This window comes from Sus scrofa, chromosome 1, assembly GCF_000003025.6.
Source record: "Sus scrofa isolate TJ Tabasco breed Duroc chromosome 1, Sscrofa11.1, whole genome shotgun sequence".
Lineage (NCBI taxonomy): Eukaryota > Metazoa > Chordata > Mammalia > Artiodactyla > Suidae > Sus > Sus scrofa.
The window spans coordinates 251,581,848-251,600,530 of NC_010443.5; the positions used below are offsets into that span (position 1 = coordinate 251,581,848).

General features: G+C 36.6%; 1 long non-coding RNA gene across 2 annotated transcripts in view; it reads right to left on the minus strand.

Annotated features, from left to right (window-relative positions):
* Positions 509–18,683, minus strand: part of LOC110256901 — a 206,996-nt gene continuing 188,821 nt past the window's right edge. Inside the window, exon 6 of one of the 2 annotated variants that reach the window (XR_002338980.1) lies at positions 509–642. This is a non-coding gene — a long non-coding RNA (uncharacterized LOC110256901). The remainder of the gene's footprint in view (positions 643–18,683) is intronic. The other variant, XR_002338981.1, reaches the window with a different exon arrangement.

Below are 18,683 nucleotides of genomic sequence, written 5' to 3' on the forward strand. Positions count from 1 at the left end.
CCAACGCTGGATCCTTAACCCACTGAGCGAGGCCAGGGATCGAACTGGCAACCTCTTGGTTCCTAGTCGGATTTGTTAACCACTGAGCCATGATGTGAACTCCTAAAATTATAATTTATTATTCTTGTTCACGATTCTATGAGATAACTGAACTCAGAAGCTGTGGCTGGAGTCACCTACAGGCTCAATCCAGCGGCATGACCGAGATGGCTTCTTCAAGCACTTGTATGAAGCTTTATGCATCTGCATGTGGTTCTCTTACCAACAGAATAGTCCAAACTTTTTATCTGGTAGTTCACAGCCCCCAGGGAAAGGAAGCAGAAGCAGCTAAATCTGTTAAGAGGGATAACTGGAGATGAGGTGATATCACTTCTGCCTTATTCTAACGGTCAAAGCAGTTATAAAGCCTATCTGGACTCAAGGGGGTGAAGAAACAGACTCTACCTCTTGATAGGGGAGCACTGAGACCATATGACCAAAGATCATATGGCATGAAAAATATTATTGTGGACCTCTTTGGAGTATTAAAAGCAAATCTGTCACTTTTAGGAATCTCCTATCTGCTCGTCAACTTGCCAGCTTCATACGGGAAGATTCTAATTCCTCAAGAGCTTTAATATATTCATCTTAAATGGATGTAGTCTAAAAAAAAAAAAAAAGAAAAAAACTTCTCTCTTATTTCACTACTCGATAAAGAACCAATTTACAGTAGCTTAATTTATCCCTTATGGAATGGGATTTGACCTCAGACTTACGAAGTTTGCAAACTTGTACAGTTTAAAATGAAGCAACCTACTCCACTAATTTCTGTTTACCCTGCTAATTGTGCATTGTTTTCCTCCAGCCAGATGTTTCTTATACTTAATTTGCCTAATAACATTCAGATTAGAAAACCATCCTAGCATTAATATCATGCCCCAAACATACCCACATTTATTTTCCATATCCTTGGCTCTTTCTAGATCTGCCTTGCATTTTTCAACATCCTTAATTTCTATTGAACCCAGATGGCATCTCTGTTTGCCAGGAAAGAAAGAGAACAAAACATGTGACAGCATTTTATATTCTTCCATGTTACATGGAAAAGGCTTGAAGATATAATATACTCTTAAAGATCATGCCGATAAGCATGATTTTACAGAGTATATTTCCAGACCTGAAACCATAATACTCCTAGAAGAAAACATAGGCAGTACACAGTGACACAGGTCTTAGCAACATTTTTTCGGATATGTTTCCTCAGGGAAGAGAAACAAAAGCAAAAATAAACAAATGAGACTTAAGCAAATTTAAAAACTTTTGCACAGTGAGGGAAACCGTCAACAAAACAAAAAAGTAACCTAGCAAATAAAAGAATATATTGGCAAATGATATATCTGATAAGGAGTTAATATTCAAAATATATTAAAAACTCATACAACTCCATATCCAAAAACAAACAATCTGATTGAAAAATGGGCAAAGACCTGAAGAGGCATTTTTCCAAAGAAGACATACAGATGGCCAACCAGCATATGAAAAGATGCTCAACATCACTAATTATCAGGGAAACGAAAATCAAAGCCACAATGAGATATCACCTCATACTGGTCAGAATGACTATCGTCAAAATGACCAGAAATAACAAATGTTGGTAAGGATGTGGAGAAAAGAGAACCCTTGAACACTGTCGGTGGGAATATAAATTGGCACAGCCACTATGGAAAACATTATGGAGCTTCCTCAAAAAAGTTAATAGAAACTACCACATGATCTAGAAATTCCACACCTGGGTATGTATCTAAAGAAAATGAAAACACTAATTCAGAAAGACATATGCACCCCAATGTTCAAAGCAATATTGTTTACAATAGCCAAGATATGGAAGTAACGTAAGTATCCATCAATAGACAAATGTAAAGGATGATATATATATATATATATATATATATATATATACACACACACACATATATATATACACACACATACATATATATCATCTCAGCCATGCAAAATAATGAAATTTTGCCACTTGCAACAAATGGATGAAACTGGAGGGTATTATGCTTAGTGAAATAATTCAGACAGAAAAAGACAAATATTGAATGTTTTCATAAACATGGCAGCTCATGACTGAGGACTTGTGGAGTTCACACATAGAATCTAAAAAATAAAACAAATGAATATAACAAAACAGAAGCAGACTCACAGATACAGAAAGCAAACTAGTGGTTATCAAAGAGGAGAGGGGTAGAGGGAAGAGCAAGATAGCTGAAGGGGATTAAGTACAAACAAATAGGTATAAAGTAAATAAGTTACAGGATGTAATACACAGCACAGGAATATAGCCAATATTTCTTAATAACTTCATATGGCATATAATCTATAAAAACATTGAATAACTATGCTGTACACCTGAAACTAATACAAAATAATATAATTATCGTTCAATTTATAAAAATCATGCACACCAGGCGTTTCATTTAAGAAAGTGTTGTAGGCAACCATTGAAATGGTCCCTAATGGTCCCTAATGATCCCTGCTTCCCGATATTCTTGTCTTTTGTAGTTCTTTCCCCCTCGAATATGGGTTGACCTAAATGACTCACTTCCAATCAATAAAATATGGCAAAATTTTTGGATGTCACTTTCAAGATTAGATTACAGAAGAATCTGTTTCCCATTTTGCTCATTCTTGCCTCTCTTGTTCAGAGGAAAGCCAGTGGCCATGTCATGAGATGCCCTATGGAGAGGCCCACAGGCCAAGAAACTATGTCTCTGGCCAACAGCCAGCAAGACACTGCAGCCTGTCAAAAGCCTTGTAGGGAGCTTTGAAGTGGAACTTCTGGAGCCTGTCAACAGCCATATGAATCAACTTGGAAGCAGACCTTCCCAATGTCAAACCTTAAGATGACTGAAGCCCTGGGCAACATGATGGCTGTAATTTTGTAAAATACTCTGTGCCAGAAAAAAAACAGCCTGGCAACACCTGGAATCTTAAGCCATAGAATATGCAGATACAGATGTTTGTTGTATTAAGCCACAGCATTTTAAGGTAATTTGCCATGGCTGCAGCAACATGGGCACCTAAAGCCCAAAGAGAAAGCTCATGTCCTTGACTCAAAGAACAAATAAAAGGGTCCCCATGATTCAAAGAGTTTGGAAAGAATCACCACTATTTTTTTCTCTCTTTTCTCTTGCTACCTCATCCTGATGGCCATCTCAGTAACATGGCCTGCACAACTTGAAAGAAACTCTGGCTTTCTACCTAAAAGCCAAGAAAAGGGACTATAAGAGAGAAAGGGTACAGAGGAAATTCTAGGGAAGAAAGATTCGGAGAAAGAGATTCTCTAGTTCTATGTGTGAACTCCACAAGTCCTCAGTCATGAGCTGCAAATGCAAGGGACAAACACAAAGAACCACAGCTTTGAGACATGCAATATAAACCAGTATCCACATCCCAAACTAACCCCTACGAGGTACTCACATGGAGCAGGCCTAATCAGAACAGAAAAGGGGCTTTGACAATTGAATTTACATGAGACTTTCCACCTGCAGGAGGAGAGACAGAATGTGTGGTCTAAACCTAACTGGGTTTACTTGCTATTGAAACTAAATAAAACAAAAGACCAACAAATGGACATCTCCAGAGTATTTTAACGAGACCTAGAATCTCACAATATAACATTCAGAATGTCTGGGAGTTGCCGTTGTGGCTCAATGGAAATGAATCTGACTAGTATCCATCAGGATTCAGTCTTGATCCCTGGCCTTGTTCAGTGGGTCAGGATTCAGCATTGCCATAAGCTGTGGTATAGGTTGCTGTGGCTGTCACATAGCTCTGATTCACTTCCATATGCTGTGGATGTGTCCCCACCAAGAAAAAAAAAAAAAAAATATATATATATATATATATTCAGAATGTCTAGGATTTAATTAATTAAAATTAATTCTAAGGAAAAAAGAAAAATCCTATGGCTTTTTACCAGGAAGAGAAAAATCAACAAATACAGGCCCTAAGATGGTCTAGATATTTGAATTATCAGACAAAGATAATAAGGCAGCTATTGTAAGCATGTTACTAAGGCAAAGGTGAACACTCTAAAAATGTATTAAAAAGGAGTTTTGAGGAGATAAACTCTAAAAACAAACTGAATAGAAATTTAAAAAGAGAAAAATGCAATAACAAATTAAAAAAAAACTAATGGATGGGCTCAATGAGGATGAGCAAAGGAAATATGAACATGAAAATAGATAAATAGAAAGTATCCTATAAAATTGGATTGTGATGATCATTGTACAATTATAAATGTAATAAGTTCATTGAGTAATAAAATAAACTAAAAAAAGAAAGTATCTAATTTCTATTGACTCTAAAGAGTCAAAAAAAGACTGGGGGAGAGAAAAACAATAAGGTCTCTGGCAACTGTGGGACAATATCAAAGTTCTAACTTTGTTTCATTAGAGTCCAAGAAGAGAGAAAAAATAGATTGATGCTATATATATATATTATATAAAAGAAATAATAGGTGAACACTTCTTAAATTCAGTGAAAGATATAAATGCACAGATTTGAGAAGTTCTGAGAATACTCACAGGATAGACTCAAAAAATGTCCAGATACACTGTAATCAAACTCTCAAAAACCAAAGATTAATATATATATTATATATATATATATATATATAAATTATACATATAGCAGTCAGAGACAACAATTTGAATGACTATGGATTCTCATCAAAAACCATGGAGACCAAAGTGGTTAAATAACCTCATTCAAGTGCTGAAAGAAAGGAACTAACAGAGTTCCTATTGTGGCTCAGCTGAAACAAATCTGACTAGCATTCATGAGGATGCAAGTTTGATTCATGGAAACAACCTAAATGTCCATTGACAGAGGAGTGGATCAAGAAGACGTGGTACATATACACAATGGAATATTACTCAGCCATTAAAAGGAACAAAATACCAGCATTTTTAGCCACATGGATGGACCTAGAAATTATCATGCTAAGTGAAGTCGGCCATACAATGAGACACCAACATCAAATGCTTTCACTGACATGTGGAATCTAAAAAAAGGAGAGAATGAACTTCTTTGCAGAACAGATATTGACTCACAGACTTTGGAAAACTTATGGTCTCCAAAGGAGACAGTTTGAGGGGTGCGGAATGCACTTGGGTTGTAGGATGGATATCCTATAAAATTGGATTGTGATGATCATTGTACAACTATAAATGTAATAAATGCATTGAGTAATTTTAAAAAAGAAAAAAATCATAGCATTGTCTAATGGAGTTTTTAATGTGAGTATATGAATATATATCACAACCATAACATAAAGAAAGTGATGTAATGGAACCCATGTGGTTTTAAGTCTTATACATTTCAATAAAAAAATGGAGACTTTCAGGTTAGATTTTCAAAAGGACTCAATTACAAGTTGAATACCCACTTTAAATGTAAATATAGTAGACTGACAAAAGCAAAAGGAAGGTAAGAAATATACCATGGAATCACCAATCAAAAGAATACTATAGTGGCTATATTATCACAAAGAGAATAGATTTTAGAATAAAGAAATATTCTCATGGATAAAAAAGGACATAAAATACTGATAAAGGGGTGACTTATACAGGAAGACATACTATCCAAGAAGACATAACAGTCCTTAATGTATTTGCTCCTAAGAACAGACATCAAACTACATGAAGCAAAACCTGACAGAACTGAAATAAGAAGTAGACAAATTAACAAATACAGTTGGAGATATCTATAGTGAATAATTAATAGAACTTGACAGAAAATCAATAAGGATATAGAAGAATGAACACTAACTGCCATTTATAGAACACGCCATACAATAATAACAGAATATGTATTCTTTTCAAGTGTTCATAGAACATTCACCAAGATAGGTCATATCCTGAGCCATAAAATGAGCCTAATAAATTTATAAGAATTGAAAATCATATGAAGTATGCATGCACTATAATGGAATTAAACTAGATATTAATAACAGAGAAACACCTGGAAAAACCCTAAACATTTGGAAATTAAACAACCCATGTGCCAAATAAAAAATCTCAAGGGAAATTAGAAAGTATTTTTAACTGAATGAAAATGAAAATGTATTTTATGGAACTCAGCTAAAGCAGTGCTTAGAGAGAAACTTATAGTATTAAATACTTATATTTAAAAAGAAGGAAGGTCTCAAGTTGATCTTCTAACCTCATATTAAGCAACTAATAAAGAACAAATTAGGCCCAAGACACATAAAAGAAGGAAATAATGAATGCATTATTAGGGGAGTACACTCTCTAAATAAAGGAAAAGAAAGAAATGAAGTGGAAAACAGAAAAACAATGAGAAAAATTAATGAAACCAAAGAGTGGTTCTTAGATTAAAACTCAAGCCAGAGAGATCATGTGGGGGTGGGGACATGCAAATTAACAACATCTGGCTGAAAAGGGAGCTATCACTACAGACCCCACACATTATAAGGACAACAAAAGAATACTGCAAATAACTGTATCACACAAATTCAACAACCTATATGAGTTGGACCAATTCCTTAAAAATTGCAAACTATCAAAAGTCACCCAAACTAAATTTGAGGGGACTAGAGGGTATCTATCTCAGGAGACTCTCCAGGCTTTATTCAGGACCTGTGCCTGCTCTAGTGTGCTCTTTCTCCAGCCTCAGGATGAATTCTCATCTCCATAGCTCCAGCTTCCATCAAGGCTTAGTCCCGAATCTTTGTCATTGATTCATCAGTCTACCCCTTTTGCTATGAACATCTAATTCCATTCCTCTCCTCTTTCCAGACTACCTTTACAGATAGAAAATTAATACAATCTTTAGGAACCTTGAACAGCTTAGGTTGTGCAGAAAAAAATTGAAGAGTGTCTGATTAGCCTCTCTTAGGAATCCCTGTCCTTGTTGCTCTCGGCCAAAACTTTCTCAGCAGCAGGTATATACTTGGTATTAGTAAATATTGGTTCAACCTGCTTACCTGCTACTCTCTCCATCACCAAGGGGATCTCTTCACCCAGCAACACTTTCGAAAATCGACCAGTCTTCACTAGCATGTGGTTTTTCTCATGAGCTTTATTTCCTGCTTTAAAGGACCAACAGAGTCCTTAGAGGAACGAAATTCCCTCCCTAAATAACTGTGGCAAGATTAGGACACTACAAGGACACCTGCTCTAGCTCTCCATTCTAATTTAAAGGAGAATTATGTGTGTTTTGTACATTTTATGTCTGTAGATTATGTTTTATGGATCAATATCTAGGGTTTTTCCTCTCTTGTCAGCTTTCCAATTAGTTTGTGTTAGTTTATAGAAAATACATGTGCCAAAAACATAGTTCTTATCTGTGTCTGAAAGTGATGAAGTTGTTTTTACCAATTTCTTATAAAATTGGAGTAGAGTCCCCAAACTGACACTGCCTGTGAGGGACAAATATATACTCCCAGGCAGCATTTGGCAGTATCTTGACAGGCACAGAAAGGTGCATTCCTGGCAATGATTTGGGAGAACACAAAAGCAATGGAGTGTGCAATAGATTTACTAGTTAAGCCAAAAAGTTATAATGTCTGACTCTCCCATCCCCCTAATTAATATGGAGTTCTTTAAACCGCTAGAGATGGGCCCCATTCCTCTCCTACACTCCCTGGGAATTCTAGCTGTCATCCAAAACCCTCCCTATGACCAGGAAGACCTGGTGTTCATGGTCTCTCCAAAACTGGACTTCTCCTCTTAATTACATGTTCACTTATTTTCCACTGAAGTGATCCCCTTCTTTACAGAAACACATGAATCCTCACCTCTCTGAGCTGAGCCTTGGCCCCTTGGTCTTTGTTGGTTGGTTTTTCAGAACCAAAATTAGCAAGTGCCCATTCTGGATTTTAATCGAATATAACTCCTACTCACCTCTTTCTTCCCTTTTAGAAGTGGGCAGGCCCTGCCTACCATCCCCTCATGCACATAATTACCTCTTTCTTTAGGAAAAACAGATATTTTCCCTTTGGTTCCCTTTCTAGTTTCCCAAGGAGTAAAAAAGTTAGGGCTTAACTTTTTTTTTTTTTTTTTTTTGCTTATTTGTTTGTTTGCTGCAGCATGGAACATGGCTTGATGTGGGATCTCAGTTCCCAAACCAGGGTTTGAACCCTGGCCCGTAGGGATGAAAGCACAGAGTCCTAATCACTAGACTACCAGGTGACTTCCTTTAATTTTCACTTTGTAATGTTTTCTATATGTGTGGAGTGGATTAGAGGATTTATATTAGATTAAGTGAAGAAAAAATACAGAGTGTGAGATGAATGATGAATGAGGAAACTTTATCAGATAAACCCAAATGCCAGAGGATGATAACTTCCTGATAAAACATAATGTCATCCCATAATTTAAAGTCATTCTGAGAACTACAGCCAGTTTGAACATTCGAAATGAATTTTCATAGTCTCTTTCCTTTAGAATACTGATTTTCAAATTTGAGTGCACCTCGGAATCATCTAAGACATATTTTAAAATACTGATATCTAGATCCTACGCACGAAGATTCTGATTTAACATATCTGAGTTGCAGCCTGGGCATCAAGATTTAAAAATTTCCCCAGGTGACCATATTGTGCAACAAAGTGACTCTGTTGCTTAGGAAACTTCAAGGTGATCAGAATCACCAGGAGAGTTTGATAAAACGTAGATTGCTGGAGTTTCTGATTCAGGTGGGCGGGATGGTGGCCTGAGAATGTCCATGTCTAATGAATTCCCAGCTGAAGCTGATGCTGTTCTCAAAGCCTTACTTTGAGAACCGCTGCACTCATGCTTTCACGTGCATATGAATCATTTCTTTGTGCCTCTGATTCTGTTAAAAGGCTGGCTTGTTTCAGTAGGTGTGGGATTGGCCCTACGATTCTGCATTTCTACTACACTCTCAGATGATACCAATATTGCTGATCCCTGGACCACACTTCTACAGCAAAAAATTAGAGTACAGGAAGTCAACTATTAAGAGTAGAGAATTCATTAAATAAACTCAATTTGGGGAAAAGACCAAGAAATAAATTTAGTTCCAAAGAACCAACTTGAAGGAAGTTTTCAACTATATTATCAATATAATTATACAGATAGATAAAAACTCCATGATCTTTGAGAAATTAACAAAAAATGAATAATATCATATAATAAGAAATTCAAAGTGACTCTGAGTCTTTTTTAAGGTAAAAGGAACATCCCTCCAAAGAAAATCCCAATATTGAATGATTATTTGTTTTTAATGGCTTTATTGAGATATAATTTACTTATTATAAAGCTCATCTAATGGACTTGGAGAAAAGACTCGTGGCTGCCTGATGGGAGGGGGAGGGAGTGGGAGGGATCGGGAGCTTGGGCTGATCAGATACAACTTAGAATAGATTTACAAGGAGATCCTGCTGAATAGCATTGAGAACTTTGTCTAAATACTCATGTTGCAACAGAACAAATGGTGGGGGAAAAATGTAATTGTAATGTATACATGTAAGGATAACCTGACCCCCTTGCTGTACAGTGGGAGAATAAAAAAATTATAAAAAAAATAAATAAATAAAGCTCATCTATTTAAAGTGTCAAATTCAATGGTTTTTATTATATTTATAGGGCTGTGCAACCATCATCATAATCCAATCTTAGAATATTTTCATCATTCCAAATAGAAATCTTGAACCATGGGTAGGAGTGCACCATCACCCTGGCTCTCCCAATCCTAGGCAATCACTTATTTACTTTCTGTCTCTATAATTTTCCTATTCTGACATTTCATATAAATGGGATGATACAATATGTGGTCTTTTGTGCTCGGCTTCTTTCATTTAGCATCATGTCTGTCCTTTAGTGTAAAAATCCTATCGGCATTATTTATATATAGTTTTTCTGGTGATATTTAAAAAGTAATGCTCAGTTTTTGCATGTTTATTATTTTTCAAGGGCAAATAATCAGTCCTAACCAACTATGTCAAAGCAAACTAGTAACCCACATTCCTGCTTTTAGGTAAATAATAAACATTCTCAGATTTGACTCTGACCATTCTGAAAAGTAGGAAAAACACATGCAGATTCTGTTCGTGATGCAAATGATTTCCTAACTTACTGGTGGGTCTTCCTGATATTCTTACCCAAGTGACAAGTTTCTGTGAACTTAAGAACATTTTGTTGAACTTGAGTATGTACAACTAGTGCCTCTTAAATACAGCACACCTATTATAGTCTGACAGTTTTCCAATGATCCACTTATCAAGTAAGTTCATCTGGAAGGGAAAAGAAAATGTCAAGATGCTCGAAATAAAAATAGAACATTGGTGGTAGTTTGTTAAAAAAAAAAAAAAAAAAAAAAAAAAAATCACTGTCTGAAAAGTGCCTATTAGAATAAGAATTGGAAACACCAGGTTCATGAACAATTGTTGTGGGGTCACTTCCACAAAAAGTTCTAAATATAACAATTTTGTTTCTGCTGACCACCCTGTATTTTTAATTTATAGCCTTAAATTTAGGGTTAATAATTTTTAATACTCTTTCTGGTCTGCAAGTGTTTTTTTTTTTTTTCCATTTCTACATAAATGACTAATTTCTAAAATTTTTTAGTACTTTTATACTTTGAGTGATAAAGTTCTTATAACAGGGTGGAGGGAGAACATTTGGTCCCCATTAACTTTTCATACACATTTTAAAGCAGTGGCTTCAGTTTTAGGAACTCCTGAATTTTATGAAACATCAGAATGTGACATATCCAAATTCCAAGACCATTTGCAAATAACCAAGCAAAGCGGCACTTTAGTGTGATAGCTAAACCCTAGATTTAAGATGCTAGGTTTTAGAGGAAGGGACGGATATAAAAGTGGCAAGAATGAGAAATATCAGGAAATGTTAAAGGATTGGATAAGGTCATCTTTCAAAATTAGGAATAAGACAGCAAATTTTAGCAAAAAATAAAATTAAATTAATATGTATGTTTATTTCCTTCAAATTAGAATTCTCACCAGTCTGAGAGCTCATATCTGAAGGCATAGAAGCTACGGGTGACTAATGCAAGTGACCATGACATGATGTGGTGATAGCATTTCTAGGCTCTCTATAACATGAGATGGTTCTACTAGATACTGTTTCTCAGTCTATTGGGGAGGGAGAAGCCTATGAAAGTTATGGATCCTCTCTCAGAACAATTCAGAGTTTTGCATAGAATTTCCATAGAATCCAGATGCCTTGAGGATGACTAATGGGTAAGGATCCCTAGAGCCCACACAGTACATGGCATATATTAAGTTAGGGTGAATGGTGAATATATTTATAAATGATAATAGTAAATAGCTTTGTTTCATGAGTTGAAGAAAGAGAAGAAAAAAAAAAACACGCTTATTTTATAAATGAAATTTCATTCAGGTTAGCGATTAACGAAAATTCCTCCCAGATTCTGGCAACACGCTGTCAACATCCATAATCAGTATTTGCTATTTTGAATGCTCATTCTTTTCTGTTTTAATCAGTACTTGGGGGCAGCCTAGGAGAGGATCCATTTAGGGACTACTGACCATTAATTGCTTTGCACCAAGCACTCTGGTAAGCAATTAGCCTGCATTAGCTCATTTCATCCAAACAAATCCCAATAAATAGGTTTTACTAATGAAGAAGTTGAAACTTCAAGTAACTCCTAGAGTTGCAAGACTATACCCAGAAAAGAACAGAGTTGTTTCATGAAGGGAACAATGTATAAAACACAAATAATTTTTTTTTAAAGAAAGGGAGTTCCTGGAGTTCCCATCATGGTACAGCAGAAACAAATCTGACTAGGAACAAGGAGGTTCGATCCCTGGCCTTACTCAGTGGGTTAAGGATCCGGCATTGCCATGAGCTGGTGTAGGTCTCAAACTTGGCCCAGATCCTACAATGCTGTGGCTGTGGTGTAGGCCGGCAGCTACAGCTCCAATTGGACCCATAGCCTGGGAACCTCCATATGCCACGGATGCAGCCCTAAAAAGCAAAAAAAAAAAAAAAAAAAAAAAAAAAAAAAAGGCAGTTCCTGTTGTGGTGCAGCAGAAACAAATCCAACTAGTATCCATGAGGATGCCAGTTTGATCCCTGGCCTTGCCATGAGCTCTGGTGTAAGTCACAGACACCGCGCAGATCCCACGTTGCTGTGGCTGTGGCATAGGCCAGCAGCTGTAGCTCAGATTAGACCCCTAGCCTAGGAACTTCCATATGCCACTGGTGCAGCCCTAAAAAAGGGAAAATTAAATTAAATTTAAAAATAAATTAAAAAAAAGAAATCTACCTTCACTGGCCCAATCATTACTAAAGATTTCTGCCATATTCTAAAAACATACTGTTAATACTAATTTTCAGTTTGTTATTTTGGATTGTCATTATTTTCTGGCTTTTGTCAATATTTTAACGGGAACTCTGGGCAGGTTAAATGAGCGGCAGCTAGTCAGAGGGCAGTTTAGCTCTCCCAAAACCCAATCTGACCAGAATCGTCATTTTCCTGACATAGTGCCAACATTGCCGTTTGGCTTCCTTCTTAGTTTTGAGTTGCCCCAAGAACCTGCTACCTGAGTTATAAACGGAACCTTATTTCATGTTCTATACCTGCATACTTTTCTTTTCCATTCATCCTGGTTTTGTGCTAAATGGGAAACTAGCTAGAAGGATTCATTGTGAGGTTGGGAAGAACACAGTCTTTTTGTAAAGACCATTGTACTCAAACTTAATTGGTAGGTTTGACATGAATGTCAATGGGGAGTGAAAATAACAATGTCAGCAGGTCATGGAAATTGCTCCCACTGTGATCATCTGCTTTCTCTTTTCAGTCTTCTAGGCCCCTGCCTTCTCCTTCCAGCATTTGAAAGCGTCCTTTATGTATCTCTCTGGTTTGGGCAGCATATTTTCATACTCTACAATTGTCTTGGGTGACCTCATTCACTTCTAAGTAGTTATGCCATGTGAATCTCCATTTTCAGTCCAGACCTCCCTCCAAACTCAACTTGTTTAATCTCTTACAACCTGCATCCACCCATTCAGGCTTTCATGGGCCTTTCAAACTCAACATGCCCCAAATGAAATTATCCACAACAATCCTTCCATCTCCTGTCCCATCCATGTCCCGCCTACCATGCATCTGAAAAAAAAAATTAACTCACTACCCCATAGTAAAGGCCTGTTTAATTATCCATGTGAAGTTCAGAATCCCCTATGTTACTTGATCCATGTGGTATTTTCCTTTATTAATCAACCTCCTTCTGCATATATGAGTAGGAAAAATAACATCTAATTATCTTAGCAGGAGATGTGCAATTATTTTAAGGCTTTTTCAAATATATTTTTGTGTAATTAAAATGATGGTCTATCTTTGAGTAAATTATAAATATTCAATGCAGGAGTTCCCATCGTGGCTCAGCGGAAACAAACCTGACCAATAAGCATGAGGATGCAGGTTCAATCCCTAGCCTCACTCAGTGAGTCAGGGATCCTGCTTTGCTGTGAGCTATGGTGTAGGTCACAGAGGCGGCTTGGATCTGGTGTTGCTGTGGCATAGGCCAGCAGCTACAGCTCAGATTTGACCCCTAGCCTGAGAATATGCTGTGGCTATGGCCCTAAAAAGACCTAAATAAATAAATAAATAAATAAAAATAAAAAAGTAAAATGTAATATATTTGATGCAAAATAGTCCATCTTTATAACTTTGTAACTTTTGGCTTAGAAAACATTAGTATTTTTACTCAAGCCATCTGGGTTTGGGAGATATCATGTGTTTTGGATAATTACATGTGAAAAGTGTTTTTTGATCTCTAAAATTTACTTAAGGAATTCTGTTTGCTAAATTTCTTTTCCTTTCTATTTTTCTGAGATTATTACAACTAACTTGCAATTCAAAAGAAAAGATTTATATTTAAGCACTTTCAAGTGAACATCACAGATAGCAAATGATCACTAAAACATTATCAGCTGTAGATGACTCAAATGTTTCCTTGCCTCGCTGTCTTGTTTTGATGCGATTTTTCCTCCACACTTAAAAAAATCCTTCAGTACCATCTGCTTCTATAATACTTTGTCATGCTTTAAAAATTTCATTCCCAGACCCTGTAGTTTGGAAACACCTCCATGAAAATTTCTTAAAGAATATTAATTGGAAAAAGAGTTTCCATTCCTCCTAGCTTGTTTCTTAACAAACAGCAGATGAATTACTCAGGAAACACAGAGCTGCATAATTTTCGTTATTATCAGACAGTTCCCTTCTGATTTTCCCTCCGACCTTATGGCTATATTGTGCCTGAGGAAACAGTATTTCATGTGCTATGTACATAGCTTGAGCAATAATTTTCCTTTAAAATATGCAGATCTAGTTTTATAATCTGAACCATAAATATGATGAATTTCCATGCAGCCTCATTCATTTTATAGATAAACACTTAACAAATGACTAGATCACCAAAGTAAATTCTCCAAGGGAAGTTGATAGAAGCAATAATTCCAAGAAAAGAAATCTGATAAAGTAAATACTCTTCCTTGATGAAATTGAAGCATACATTCAGATAAACATCAGACTTTTCCAGTTTGGGACAGCAGTAATGGAAGATTAAGTGGCTCACTTTTTCACTGTGTACAACTCAAGTCTGATATTGATTTAGAAACAGAAATATGTGGTATTAAGATAGTGCTGCTGAAGCTGTAGTAGAAGAAATAGGAATAGGCCAGCAGTCTCCTTAGGGAAGTCTAAATATGGCCATATATTTACAAATATTTCCAATCACTATTCAAGATACATCAAGCACCTGCTGTGTCTAGATTCTACATTCGTTTCTGTAATGAGTTGATAATGTTCTCAATCATTTTAAATGAATGGTCAATCATCTTATAGATACAACTGGACTCTCTTCCTCTAGCATTTTCTTCTCCAATCCATTGTCCACGTACTAACCAGAATGAACTTTGCAAAGTTAAAATTATATTACATGCTACAGTTCAAACTCATGGTTGCACGCTTGCTTACCTCTTTGGCCTTGTCACACGAACCTTGCTCTCTGGCCACTCTGAACGACTAGGCAGTCACAGAAGTCAGGCCTTTGCCTGCATTTCCCCCACCCAAGTGCTTCTTTCTCCTCCTCTCCTTGTCTGACTCCTTTTTGCCTTGACATTTAGTTTCTGGCCTCAATATCTCCTTGGTCTCTAAGGGACAAAGCCTGGTCAGGTGAGCCTCTTATACAGTCAAATGCCCTACACCTGAGCTTGACTCCTCAGATAACCCTTTTATGAACCACATGGCATGCCATGCTTCCCACATTTTAGCACCTAACACAGCAAGGTATTAACATGTCTGCCTCTCTTCCTCGACTGGCTACCCATCACAGTTGTTTTTTTTATTTTTTAAAAAAAGTTTTAATAGTTATTTCCCCAATACATTTTTTTTTATACTGTACAGCATGGTGACCCAGTATACGTGTATACATGTATACATTCTTTTTTCTCACATTATCATGCTCCACCATAAGTGACTAGACAGAGTTCCCAGTGCTACACAGCAGGATCTCATCACTAACCCATTCCAAAGGCAATAGTTTGCATCTGTTAACCCCAAGCTCCCCAACCACCCTACTCCCTCCCACTCCCCCTAGGCAACCACGAGTCTACCCTCACAGTTGTTTACTCTGGAAATCTCATTATGTAAAATAGGGTCGAGGTGACAATTTGCTGAAGGAGGAAATAGAAAAGTGACAGGCATTCCCCCCATTTATTTTGGTGAGGTCACTTGATCCTGGTATGTGTGTGAAGTTAGGGAAATTATCCATCCCTGGCCTCATTACTTGACTACATGGATTGAAATCTTTGATGGTAAATGTACACACTTAAGCATATTCTCCTTTTTCATGTTCTAATTTCAATTTGTTAGTAACATGTTTGGTACGAAATCAGCGATGCCCTGCCTTTCCTTTTAAAAAGACTGAGTGGCTTATTCTCGCTTATTCTCGCTTTGATGTATTATTTTTTTCATTTTTTAGGGCTGCACCCGTGGCCTATGGGTTTCCTGGCTAGGGGTGGAATCAGAGCTGCAGCTACTGGCTTACGCCACAGTCACAGCCACAGCCAGAGCCAGATCCAAGCCATATCTGCAACCTACACTGCAGCTCTTGGCAATGCCAGATCCTTAACCCACTGAGTGAGGTCAGGTATCAAACCCACGTCCTTATAGATACTAGTCAGGTTCATTTCCGCTGAGCCAGAATGGGAACTCTGCTTTGATGAGTCAAAATACAGGGCAACCCTGAAATCAATTTAAATTTGTTTTCTTTCTTTTCCTTTTTTTTTTTTTTTTTTTTTTTTTTGAAAGCAGGGTAAGAGGTAAAAATGAACTAATCTAGATAAATAAATATGCACTTAGTATAAAAATGAGAACTATGTTTGGATAAACTGTTTGGTCTGCATAATATAACATACAAAACTACTGAACTTCTAAAAAAGCTTTATTTCATTGGGATCTCAAATATATACTGATTTGGAACCTTAGCGTTACAGTGCAATTTTGAGCTATTATCTATAGATTCCGAGATCACATCTGTAAACTAAATAAACTTACAACCATGTGTATCTGGGATGAATTCCATCAAAACACTAACAATAGTTTATCTTTGGTTGAATTTTATTTTCCTGTATTTTCTTAAATATTGACAATGAGCAGGCCGAAAAGAAAACCAATAAACATTTTTAAACACAGGAAAGAGCAGGAAAGATAATGGCATTGTTCAAAAGAGAGATTAGTAATATCAGCGATCTGTGACAGTCTTGCTTTTAAAATTCTATTATTTTATGACTTCTCCATGTACAATGCAAAACATAAGTAGATTTCAATCCATACTAGGTGCAATAGGGATTCAAATAGAAATGGCTGTCAAATATTCTTTCACAATATAAATAACCAATGAAAAAGTTTACATATGACTTTGATCATAATAAAAGGTGAATGCCTTGCACATAGTAAGCACTCATTTTGTGCTAAATGAATAAATCCACCAATTGGTCAATGAATGTTAAACGAAGTTTGGGTATTAAAATTCTGTCTCTGCTGCCCTCCAGTGGCTCAAAGGCTTAACTCTGAACGTCTTCAAATCAGGTGCCTTTCATTGTCAGATCTTTGAGGGGAACGTGAATGTTCAGATTTGGGGGCTTGGTATTTCTCTTGGACGTTGTCTTTTATTTGTTCTCCGAGATATTACTTTGGTGGATCCGGACTAAATCCCCCAAATCAAATGCATGATCCACCTCCTCCCATTTGCAGAAGGTTAAACTTCAACAGTAGTAATAGATGGTGTCAATACTAAGATTTATACATTCACGGTTTACAGAGATTTTTCACTTGTCTTATCAGATGAAACTCCTTGTAAGAAATAGTGATAACAATGATAACAATAATTTCAGTTGTTTTATTAGAAATATATGATCCAGTGATCCCACTCCTGGGCATATATCCAGACAAAACCATAATTCAAAAAGATATATGCACTCGCATGTTCATAGCAGCACTATTCACAATAGCCAAGACATGGAAGCAACCTAAATGTCCATCGACTGATGAATGGATTAAGATGTGGTATATATACACAATGGAATACTACTCAGCCATAAAAAGAACAAAATGATGCCACTTGCAGCAATATGGATGGAATTAGAGACTCTCATACTAAATGAAGTAAGTCAGAAAGAGAAAGACAAATACCATATGATACCACATATCTAGAATCTAATATTTGGCAAAAATGAACCTATTTACAGAACAAAAACAAATTCATGGACATGAAGAACAGACTTGTGGTTGCCAAGGGGGGGAAAGGGAGGGAGAGGGATGGACTCGTAGTTTGGGGTTGGTAGATGCAAACTATTGCATTTGGCGTGAAAAAGCAATGAGATGATGCTGTGTAGCATAGGGAACTATATCTAGTCACTTGTGATGGAAGATAATAGAGGATAATGTAATAAAAAGAATGTGTATATATATGGGTCACTTTGCTCACAGCAGAAATTGACAGAACATTGTATATCAACTATAATTAAAAAAAAGATGTAGTACATATACACAACGGAATATTACTCAGCCATAAAATGAATGAAATAATGCCATTTGGAGCAACATGGATGCAACCAGAGATTACCATACTAAATGAAGTAAGTCAGAAATAGAAAGACAAATACCCTATGTTATCACTTATATCTGGAATCTAACACACATCACAAATGAACTTATCTACAAAAGAGAAACAGACTCATTGACATGGAGAACAGCCTTGAGCTTGCCAAGGGGGAGGCGGAGGGAGAGGGATGGATGGGGAGTTTGGGGTTTGCAGATACAAATTATTACATTCAGAATGGATAATCTATGATGTCCTACTATATAGCATAGGGAACTATATCCAGTCTCTTGGGATAGACCATGATGAAAAATAGTATAAGAAAACATGTGTGTGTGTGCGTGTGTGCTTTTATATATATAAAAGTGACCCAGTCATACATACATACAGATATATATATATATGGGTCACTTTGCTGAAACAGCAGAAATTGGCACAGCATTGTATTTTTTTCTTTTTATGGACTCACACGCAGCATATGGAAGTTCCTGGGCTAGGGGTGGAATCAGAAGTGCAGCTGCCTGCCTACTCCACAGCCATAGAAACACCA